This window comes from Egretta garzetta, unplaced genomic scaffold, assembly GCF_000687185.1.
Source record: "Egretta garzetta isolate BGI_Z169 unplaced genomic scaffold, ASM68718v1 scaffold172, whole genome shotgun sequence".
Classification (NCBI taxonomy): Eukaryota; Metazoa; Chordata; class Aves; order Pelecaniformes; family Ardeidae; genus Egretta; species Egretta garzetta.
Window position 1 is genome coordinate 4,046,560 of NW_009258951.1, and position 11,361 is coordinate 4,057,920.

Sequence of the window (11,361 nt, forward strand, 5' to 3'; positions counted from 1 at the left end):
GGGCTCTTCAGGTCTGCAGAAGAAAGAGCTGAGGCTGGGCACGGTAGGTCATTTGTAATTGTGATTGCGATTGAAAGGATGAGCAGGATCAATTGTTCACTGCCTCTTCCATTAACAGATCCAAGGCACATCCAGTAGAGCTGGCAGGTACCCAGTTGAAAATGAGTATGGGATGACATCCTTTGGTGCGTCGTTACGCAAATGATTGCAAGGGGTAACTGCCCATCTCCCATTCTGATAAAACTGGGCTCAAGCAGCTTCTGGTGGTGTTTCACAACCATGTGAACAGGCCAGCCTCACAGCCCCTCAGCCAGAATATTTTTTTAAGGGTGTATTTTCTGTTCTGAAATCTGTTTGTTACTCGGGCATCTCATTTAGGGAAAAGAAACCAGTAAGACTCAGAAATGAAGTTATTAAAACATAATGTATGCAGCTAGAATTATGTTTGGAAGGTGAGCACATTAATCTTCCTCAAAATTAATAAAGAATAGTTTTCAAAACTAAAGGTATTATATGTATGCCGATCACTTTTTTTTTAAAGAACAATTTCACAGAAACTAAAAAAATTGATCCAGTCAGTTCCATAAGCTGAACCTCACTCTTTCTCTAGGCAGGGAGTAAGGTTCAGATTTTTAGAGGTGAGATACTTTGGGTCCATGTGAAAGTGTTAATTTAAATAAGGGAAATCGCACAAAAAATTGAGGAACAAGAATGAGGTTTTCCTGTTGAATTATAACTGTAAATACAAAGAATGAAATTGTTTAGATGACTTGTACAGTGTCAGTTTACTCAGCATTAAGACTTATTAAGAGGGAAGCCTAGTTAAGGCAGCTCTCGTAATGGGAATTTTAATAATTTATCATTTGGATTAAAAACATGGAGTAATATTTGGAGTTGTACTACTGTGCCGGGGAAACTCCATTAGTAAAACCTCCTTCACTACAGTGATGCTGTCTCAGGCATATGTTAAGTAAAGGAAAGTCAACCAAACTCTTGAAGCCAAGGTCCTTCAAGTTCACAAGCCATAGTACTGTCATCTCTGGGCACTCATTCCACTTAGGGAATTTAACAGTTGGGAGGTATGCAGCTACTTGTCAATATTTTTATTTCATTTTCTCTGAAGTGCAGACACTCCTCCAGCAAAAGCCTAAAGGAAGAAGCTGGGCAAGCAACAGGACTGACTTCTGGGAAAGACAGCAACATCTAGAAAAGAAGGGCTGAAAGTATGGTGAATTGTTGCTGTGGTCAGGTAGAGGGTGTGGACCTGTGCTGGACTTGCTGGGCCTATGGAAAACCTTTCTTTTCAACAGACCAGTTTGTATGAAAAACCAGAGATTCCTATTGTGCATCATATGAATCTGAATGAGAACACATCCCATAAGGTTGTTTTATCAACCTCATAAATATTCACCATGACAACCCAGTTTCTAGAGTTACAAGGAACTGTGAATTCATTTTGGGAATTAGTGTTTATTATAATAATTTGAGTTTGGGGCCCAAATATGTAAATAATTTCTACAGAATTATGATGCTAAAGCTATTTGTCGCTTGATCTTACAAAACACCAGTTATGCCACCTGACAGAAGTGAAAGGTTTCTGTTGGCAGAAACTTACCCTTCTAGCAGGATAAATTGCTATTTTAATTAATAGAAATTTCACTTGCAATTAAGTTGTGGAATCTTCCTATTTCCATAGTAGTAAAGAGAACAGAGCTTGATAACAAATTTCTTTAAAGGTGAAGTTCTATTAAAAAGTTACCTGCATTTGGGACTCTTGTCCATGGAAACAGTCTTTCCTCATTAATTTTCATTAAGCTGTTGTATTTACACAGAGCCAGAATGAAAACAAGCCATGTGCAGCCAAAATCATGCTTGGAACTATTTAAATCCATATTTTTTTTCACTTTGCAATGAAGGCTGCTAGAGTTCATAAATTACGTCTGTCTTCTGAATGCATCTGCTTCCTGGTGGAGAAATCTAAATTAGCACAAAACTTAATTTGTATAAAGATATTTCTAGTTAGATGGAAGTTCACCTTCCTCATTATGGTGTTTAAAAAAAAAAAAAAAAAAAGAGGGGGAGGAAAAATTCTTTTCAAATCTGCCCTTAAGACCTTTGCAGTGTCCTGGCCATAAATGTTCTTGGGTTTATTTTTGTAGTATATGAGAAATCCTTTTTTCCATTAAAAACGTTTTGAAATGTGATTAGTTTCCAAGAGGACAGAGATGGGCTGCATCTAAAAGTGCTGCTGATTTCCAGCTGGAAGGACACTTGTGGGCTCTTCTGTACACTTTGCTGGATACGCAAGTCCATCACTTAGTGTTTGGCCAAGGGGTTCAGGAGTTGTAGCTGTGGGGTGGACGGATGTGCTGGTGCATGAACACAGATGATGAGACTTTTTTAGGGAATATCACTGAAATAATGAAAATAAGTTGCTCCTCTGGGAGCTTTTCTGCTGCTAATTATCGTGGTGCAAAACCTGTGACAAGTTTGAAAGCCTCCAACCTGCAGACAAGCACGCTTGGATGGAAGCGCTGATGGTGTAATTACATCAGGAGAGGGGTGGAGATTTGCAATTTTTGCAAGGATCTGCACAGTTCATTGCTCCAGGAGTACAGCATGGTGCTGCAGAGAAGGACCCCATTACTGTGTGGTTGATGTAAATCCCAATTCCTCTGCAGCAACTGCTTTTCTCATCCCACCAGGATTAAGGACCTGGGAGAGGTGTTAGCATTTCCATCTAAGTGAATGATTGCTCAGCAGTTGCTTTTCATACATAATTTTAAATACATGGAATTTCTACATATATACACACTACCTACAAAATTGCACTTGAAAATGAGTGGTTTGTTGTTTTTTTCTCTTCTTCTCTTTTCTCTTTAGTAAGGGTTCAGAGGATAATTCACAATTTGTTGTAAAAGGCATAATACGAAATTCAGGATTTACTTCTGGGCAGACCACTCCAGCCCCTTGGGAGAGCATGCATGGGCAGCCCTAGTTTTTGGTTGTTTCTTTTTTTTTCACACAAGGAGGAGGGTCCTGGAGTCCCATAGACAGGCATAACTTAATCACTGTGGTTCACTATGTAAAGTGAAACTTAAATCATTGGTTTAAACTTGTGCTTGGGTCTTGTTTCTGATGATAATTTAAATCTGCTGTATTTCTTTAAAGTGTATGCCAAGGGAGGAAACTTATTTTTAATGAATCACTTAATAAAAATGGGGTTCTGCTTTTCAGCATGAAGAAAACTCTAATTCAGAATTGCAGTGTGTTTTGCGGGGGTATTCATATTAATACTTGCTATGCAGAAAAAGTAACTCAGATAAATGGACAAAATTAGAATGTCTTATTTTCTCATAAGTATCCTTAATGTGAGGGCCAGTTCTTTCACCTTGGGGGAGAGAGTGAATCTCGACTACAGTAAACCTCCTCCGAAGATGCGTGGAGCCGTCTCCTCCTGGGTACCTGTGCCTTCAGCTGGCAGAAGCTATTGAAATTACTTAGGTAGTCTTCACTGCTCTTCATTTCTCCAAATCCAGCCTAGCTAACTCAGCCAGAGGAAGGAACATGCTGTATTTCTTCTTTTGAAAAGCATCAGCAATGTTGTTTACCTTGAGGATTCATCCAGGGTAACTGGATTAAGATGGAGCTTGTACAGATGTCAGGGACAATTCCTAGAAATAATGGAATTAAAGGCTCAGAAAAATGTTTTTAATCAATATTTTTATGTCGCATTCAAATTAAATGCTAGAAATGCTTTTTGACATAACTTTGCTGTGTTTTGGGCTTTGGGATTTTCTCTTCTTTCTTTGTTCTCATCCTAATTCCTTAGGAGAAGCTATCTTGCAAAGAGCTATAAATATTTGGGAAGAGAAAGAGTGGCATTATAAACAAGTTAGGGTTTCCATTTGCTATTTTTTCTTTTTAATTTGCTGATATCCTTAATTGATCTGCAGCCCTCCATAGCAATTATACAGCCTACAGCATTGATTTCTTGCATCCAAAATAATTAGGAATGTGCATAGGAATCTTTTGGAATCCTCTAACCTAAGGTGACCTTTTAACTACTGGAATTGCACTGAGTTCATGGTTACTCACTTTCCTTGGCAGGCTATATGGCTTTTTTAATATTTTCTGTGCTTGATTCTGTTATTGTGTTAAAAACTTGTTACATAGCAAATAGCAAAGCTGAAGACTGACCATGAGGAATGTGTTCCACAGTACCCAAAAGTGTTTTGAAGCAGATATGTTGTCTTTTTGTGCTCCCTCTCTGTGCTGAGTGGAGCCGTCTGGTTGGCAACTGCTGATGGGTTTGATGGAAGAAGGTGATGTGGGTTGAGTGGGGTGTCTGGGCAACAGAATAGGTGGTAACTGAACATGGTGAACCTCAGCACCCACAAACTGGGCTGTCTTTAGTTGATGTCTAGCCAAATCACCTAGGACAGGGTGAATATATTGTGAGTAGGTAATATATTGTCGAAAAATTTCTTGGGGATAATATGTTTGGCTCTTCTCTCTGGGATCTCGGGTTGTTTGCAAGCACAGCTCAATGGGCTGAATAATCCTGGTTGGTAACCCAAGGCATGGTGTTGTGGGCACATGGACAGAGGAAGACAAGCAACCCAAGCCCGTTGTCACAGTGATGCCTGAACTTGAACCCGAGCAGGGCCAGACCCATAGCTAGCTGCAAAACATCAGTCCCACTGCTCTTGCGTAGTCCTCACTCCCTAAAGAGAGAAATCTTAATGAAAAAAATAACAAACATTTTCAAAACCATAATGGATGAGTGTTTCTGAATACACAAATGCCATTGATGTGCATTGCCTGGGAAACTCACAGCAGTTTATCCAGCGGGTCCTCGCTACGTGTGCTGTTGTGGCACTTAGTGCTTAGGTTTTTCTCTATGTAGTTAAATCCATCAATGGATATTAAAATGAGGATTATTCCCTATCTTTGAAACCCATCATCAATGTGGAATGACTGTGTTTTAGTTTGGAGATGAAACTCCCCCTGCCTGGAACTTCCTTGGGAAGGTGGAGGAGGTTACAGGTGCTGGCGGGGCTGGGGAGCTGCAGCTGAATTCATGGAAGGACCATGGAAACAATTGTTGACTTCATCTGTAAATAAAGACCCAACAGCCCATTTTTCAAAGCGCTGTTGAAAAATATCCAAAGGCATAACTACAATTTAGAAATCCAGCATATGCCACAACGTCTCAGCAACAGATCTGGGCAGTGGAGTCATATTTCTATAGACGTTGCATAAAAGTAGCCATAGCAATGCTAATTTGTGTGTTGTCTAGGGAGCAAACACAGATCATCAGAACAAGACTAATCTCCCTCTGTGTTTTTTCTAATAAAAAGGAAGAACACTAAATAATTAACATAAACAAATGAAAACTAATTTGCCAATTTTTAATTTTTACCCAATTGCGTGATCCATGTTAATGAATAATTTACAAGTCCAGAAACCAATATAAAATTAAAATATTTCTCTGGGGTCTGCTGTACATGTTATCTGAGCATCCTATCTGACTGTTCCTTTATATGTATATAAAAAAAAAAAGTAAAAAATAACCCCAGAGAAAACAGCATTCAGCATGAACCAGGCTGTAATAAAAAGAGCTGCAGACTCCAGAGGTTTTACCATTTCCTTGTAGACCTGGGATCATTTGTCTGAGGCTGTCTTTGAATTATTCATATAAACTGTAGCTCTTTGCTTTCAGAGATTGAATGCGACCAGCTTCTATCGTTTGGTTTCACATGCTGCTTTTTTGTTTGCATTTAAGTTTTTTATACGGTGCCCTTTATTCAAAGGCTCTGCTGGATGCTGCAGGATTCTATCAGCCACACATTAAACATTAAGAACCTGTATTGTAGTTAATACTGAGGGTTTCACACAGCAAATAAGGCAGCTGGTGGGAGGGTGAGCCAAGGAAACAAGGGAATGTAATAACTGAAGAGCTAATAAACCTTGGAAATAAAGCCATGGTTCTGCTTTGACTTTGGAGTGCTCCCACCAAGGAAAAAGTATTTATTATTTTAGCTCCAAATGCTATGTGTTGATTTTATGAACCTTCTGCATCCTGATGCCCCAGACCTATGTAAGACTAATTAGGACATTAGATTGACACCGGTGCCTCTATATTAGCATTTTAGTTTGGGTCAGGACAGTGTCTTTGAAACAGATTTCCCGATTGCCCTCCCTTACTGCTCTTAGACTCGGGACCTCTCACGCTGCAAAACCTGTATTTGTTGTGGCTGGATCTAAGCTGAGAGCCATTGATGGGTGTTTGCCCCTAGGACCAGGTTGTTGATATCCCCAACTGCTTATTGGACTATCAGTTTTGCCATGCAGATCTGCTCCTTTTCCATCCCACTACTTGTTAAGGCAGACATTGTCATGGGTCCAAGCAGGGCATCACACCACACCTTCAACCTCCCCACAAGAAACTTGTGGCGCTACAGGGAAGCGCAGTGGTTTGACTTTCCTACCCCTGCTCATGGCTAATCAAGTCTGAAGATGGCAAAGAGGGAAGGAAACATCTTGGCCTTATTGGAGCTCCTTAGATCCTAAATACAACTGTTGATTGCTCTCTTTCTAATTAGAAGGACATATTTTGGGTGTAGCTGTCTGGGCTGGATGACTACATAAGGCTTTAAATTTTCTTTCCATCTTAGGTGGATGACTTTCTTCCAGTTGTTCTAAGTAAAACTGAAAATGTCCATGTCTGAATATCTTGCCAGCAATATTCTGGTCAAAACCAAGGCAGCTCTATGGGATCTTGGTTTTGAGGAAAGAATTTCCTTTGGTTATCTTTATTTTCCTCCTCCATAGCTCAAGGACAGAATTTTCCAAGTATTATTTTAACTTCATTTTAACCATCAAATAGCAGCCTCCTTACGTAAAGCATTATGACCTTACTGTCATGAGTGGCATCCAAAACTGGCAACCAGCTTAAGCTACTCCTCTGTGCTTCACTTGCCTAGAGTCAGACATATAGAAAACTGCCCTGTCTCTCAATTTTCAACATTTACTGGCTCTACCAGTTGTTGAGATGAGAATGAAGATCTAAATCAAGGAATAATAACAAAGAATGGAGAGTTACCTAAGAGATTACAGAAGACTAAATGGAAAAGAGGAAACTCTGGCTTATAGTTTAGTTTATTTATGTGGTTTAGAACCAATGATTCAACATGATTCATCCTGCAGATAAAGAATACATTTGGGACAAATTCTCTATGGTCCCGGCTAATTAGTACTTTGTCTACACTATGGTAACAGCCCTCCAGAATCTGGACTTCAGCAAATAGCTCAGTAACTGCAGCCAAGCTCTGATAGGGATGTTCTTGGCTCAATACTTTGGAGTGATATTAGAAGATGTGACAGAACCCTGCTGTGTATCCTGATAGTTGTACTGTGATATGGAGATACTACATCAAAGGCAGTCTCGAGTACTTGCCAAGAGAAAGCACGTTTTGTAGCCCACTCCTGCAACACCAGCTGAAGGTTTGTGTGACTCACCCTGTGAGAGTCAAAAGCCCAGGCTCTACTTCTCATAGCGAAGGCTGAAGCTTGGTACATGTAACACTGAGAAAGACTTCTACCACATGCTGAAGTTCATCCTAATCCTAGGCAGAAAATTAACAAGTCCTATTTAACATGAAAAATCTAAGCAGATGCTCAAGCACTAGCTGGAGCAGGAGGTTTGGTTTGTGGTGGGGTTTCTTTGGTTTTGGTGTTTTTTGGGGTGCATGTGGTGTGTTTGTTTTTTTTTTTTAACTGGGACCTTTGTGGTGGATTCAAGTCCAAGCTGGGTAGATTAAACTTGCCTTGAAAACCCTCCCAGCATACCTTCTTCTGGGGCTTGCCCAGGACATAGTTCTTCTGTATCTTTCCAGGAGCCATTGACTTTCCTGGGAGCTGTTTTTGCAATTAGTTTGGTATTTTCACAAGTTTTGGAACATAACGAAGGCATCAAGAATAGCCTTTACTTGGAAAATCTCATTCTGGTCATGGCTGGGACATGTAGCTGACTTGCAATGGATGGAGAAATGCATACAAGTCTTTGCTGAATCTTAAATGCTTAATTAGTCACCATATGTTAGACCCCAACATAGCAGATCACTGAACCTGACAGAAGTAAGGTATAAATGTTAACGTTTATACTAACATTGTAATGCAAAGATGTTGAAAATGAGCTATTCAAATGCTTAATGTTCTTTGTTATAAACATGGTAGTAGCACCAATAACCAGCTCTTAAATAGCTTGTAAAGGCTGGTATAGTAGCAGTCTTTAAACAGTAATGTCCAGTTACAAAAGTTATGAGGAAATCTTTTTTCTTTGTGGTTTGGAAATGTGCTTTTTCTGATGCTTCTCAAAGAATCATAGGCCTGTTCAGAAAAACATCTGTGCATGATTGCAAGTACTCTAGTATTTTATCATTACGTGTTCAACTGCAGTGGAATCTTTAGAGTAAGAAAAATCCTGCCAATGCTATCTCCCTCTTGATAAGCTCCGGCTGTGAGAAGCAGACCGAAACATTTGCTGGGTGAGAGTAGAAGAGAGCTCTTCTAACCTGCAAATGAGTTTCATTGGGTTTTCCCTGCTGATGGGTATCAGGTTAGAAACATAACTTCTGGAAAAGCACTTGCAGCTTGTTGTAGCCAGCTATTTCATTGCTGCTAATCAGATTTGTAAAGTGCCATCCTGATGTTTATCTGCTCCAGGTGAAAAGCATCGCTGCAGCACACGGGATGCAGTTGCTAAGCAACTGCCTTCAATTAAAACATCTTTTTAGATATCTGCAGTATATGAGAAATTAGATTTAACTCCTCAGGAGCTCAAACAAGAACAACCTCTGAACCTAGTGGATACTGCCGTAGATCCCTCCTCCTTTACATCAATGGGTTGCTGTCACTTTGCCTATGTTAAAGCTTGGGAGTGTTATTTTATTTCTCTCAAGGTTAGCAATGTGACTCCTGCAAGTGCTTGTCATTAAATATTTTTGGAGTTGCAGGCATCTTGCTAATGCCAGACAACTCTGAGGCAGGAGAGAGGCTTGAACCAACCTCTGACCTTGGGATGAACTTTTCAAAACAGTTTCAAGCTTAGATTTTGAAAAGAGTTCACCAGCTCTGCCCATCACCACCACCTGCCTCTGCTCCATCAGCCCTGGTCCATGGTCGTTGTAGCCAGTCCCTTCCTATTGCTCCCAATGACTGCAGCACGGACTGGCTGTTTTCACGCTCTGACTCTGCGATGCACACCTTTGTGTAAAAGCTTGGAAGCACAGCTTTTGCTTCCTACACAGCACAGGCTCCTTGGGTTTCCTCCTAGAAGGTGTTTATGGGGAAGTGCTGTCATTTTTAGCATGCTGTTTTCAAGCCTTCCTACAGCTGGAGTAGAAATATGAAGGGATTTCTTTTACAAACAAGAAATATTTCCTGCCCGATTTTGTGATATCCTAAATTCCTGGCTGTTTATTGTTTGTGAAAGATTAAAAAAAAAAAAAAAAAGAGAGCACTTGGGAGGTAAAGTTACTCCTGAAGGATGAGGAGGGACTGGAAACACAAGAATAAGCAGCCTTTTACATTGGGAAATTCAGTAACGGTAAACTCTGAAAGTCCTGTTTTCTAATCTCCAAAGTGCTCAGGTGCCTACATTTTGTTGAAAACTCATACAATCTGAGTGCTTTTTCTTGTATCCTGTGAAAAATCACATCTGAGCTGTTTCTCTCCTAAGCTCCCAGGTAGGATCATGGCTCTGGTGTGGGAGATGTTTCACAGTATTCATGCATTTGGAGTCTACCTCAAGCATTTTGGTTAGGACCTGTGTAGTCTTTGGAGAAGCCCAGACAAAGCCAGAGTAGTCCACTGCTTTTTTTAAATAATCTCCTAATCACTTTTCTGGATGAAAGTGAGCCTCCTGAAGGTAGTATTGGAAGCAGTAGACAGTATTGGAAGCTTCTACATGCTGGATTTCAGAAGTTGACACTAAGAAGCACAAATACAGAAAAGCAGCGAACATCTGTTTCATTATATTTTTACAAGGTCCGGAGCCTTTGCTCTTTCTGCTCTGTTGAAACACCCAATGCTCAGCATCCTCCAGCACCTCCAATTACATAACAGGAATAACTTGATACTGAATAGCAGTGGAAATTTAGCATAAGCTGTGTAGTAACCAAATCCTAGCTTTTTAAATGAAAGAACTTCGTATACCTTTTGGGCTTTTTTAGTACTTGGGGTTTTTCTTGCTATTTACAAAAAAAAAAGTCTACTGCTGCTGAACAGAGGTATCCCACAATTTACAATTATATTAAATTTTTATGCAGAAAACTAGATAGGTGGGTTGTGACGGGTATACTTGCTCTGAAACCTGTTATGTTCTGTGATTATTTTTTTTCTCTGGGATTCATATAGCTATAGCTAATATGTGAAAAAACACAACTGAGTAGTTCTGTAATTTGCCTCTGAGACTAATCTGTGGCCATCTTTTTAATGGGATTGTAAATTACATGCACTTTATAAAGGGACTACAGTAGAGTGAACAATTGTGTTAATGACTCTTATCAAGAGATTAACTAGGAAGGCAGGGTGTAGAAGATTAGGTTATTTCACCTGTGAGATTGCCAAGGGAACATCTTTATGACTAGTCTAATTAGCTCGGTACCATTTTAGAGTGGTCCCCAGCAGTGCTACAAAAGTTAGAGGAATTGCTGCTGTGATCCCCCTCTTAAGTTGCACTGTGACTGTTTCTGATTGCATTGGGGTGAAATGCCAGGGCATAAACAGTCTCTTTTTTGTTGTTGTTTTTGAAGGAGCTTAAAAAAATCACTTAGCAGGGTGCTCTATGCATATGAAGCCTTGTACATGTGGTGATATTCTGCCAGCACGAGGTCTCTACCTTGATAAGTTTGCTATCCAGTTTGCATGCAGCAAGCTGGGAACTGAAGAGAAGAAAAAAGAAAAATAAAAATCCCTGCTAGATTAAACTGATGAGTTTTGTGAGAGGTTATTAGTTGGAGCTGTTGGCTTGTGCAAGAACAGTAGCTGATAGGGAGCCCATGTTGGTTCCCTGGCCTACAGCTCAGCTCTGGCAAGGTGGTAATGATATATGGATGCAGGGTGCTCTTAGCTCAATCCTAAAATGCTTTCAGTGTTGGGATCCAAGCACAGGCCATGGCATTTGCTTTAGCCTAGATAGCCCTTTTGCTAATCTCCCTACTGATTTAATTGGCCTGTGCGTGCCTCTTAGTGTAATTATGCCCATCCTGAAAATGAATACGATGCAGATATGCTGCTTGAGAGTGCTGAGGAAGCTTTATGAAAGTTAGATCTGCACAGAAAAAATACAAGTCC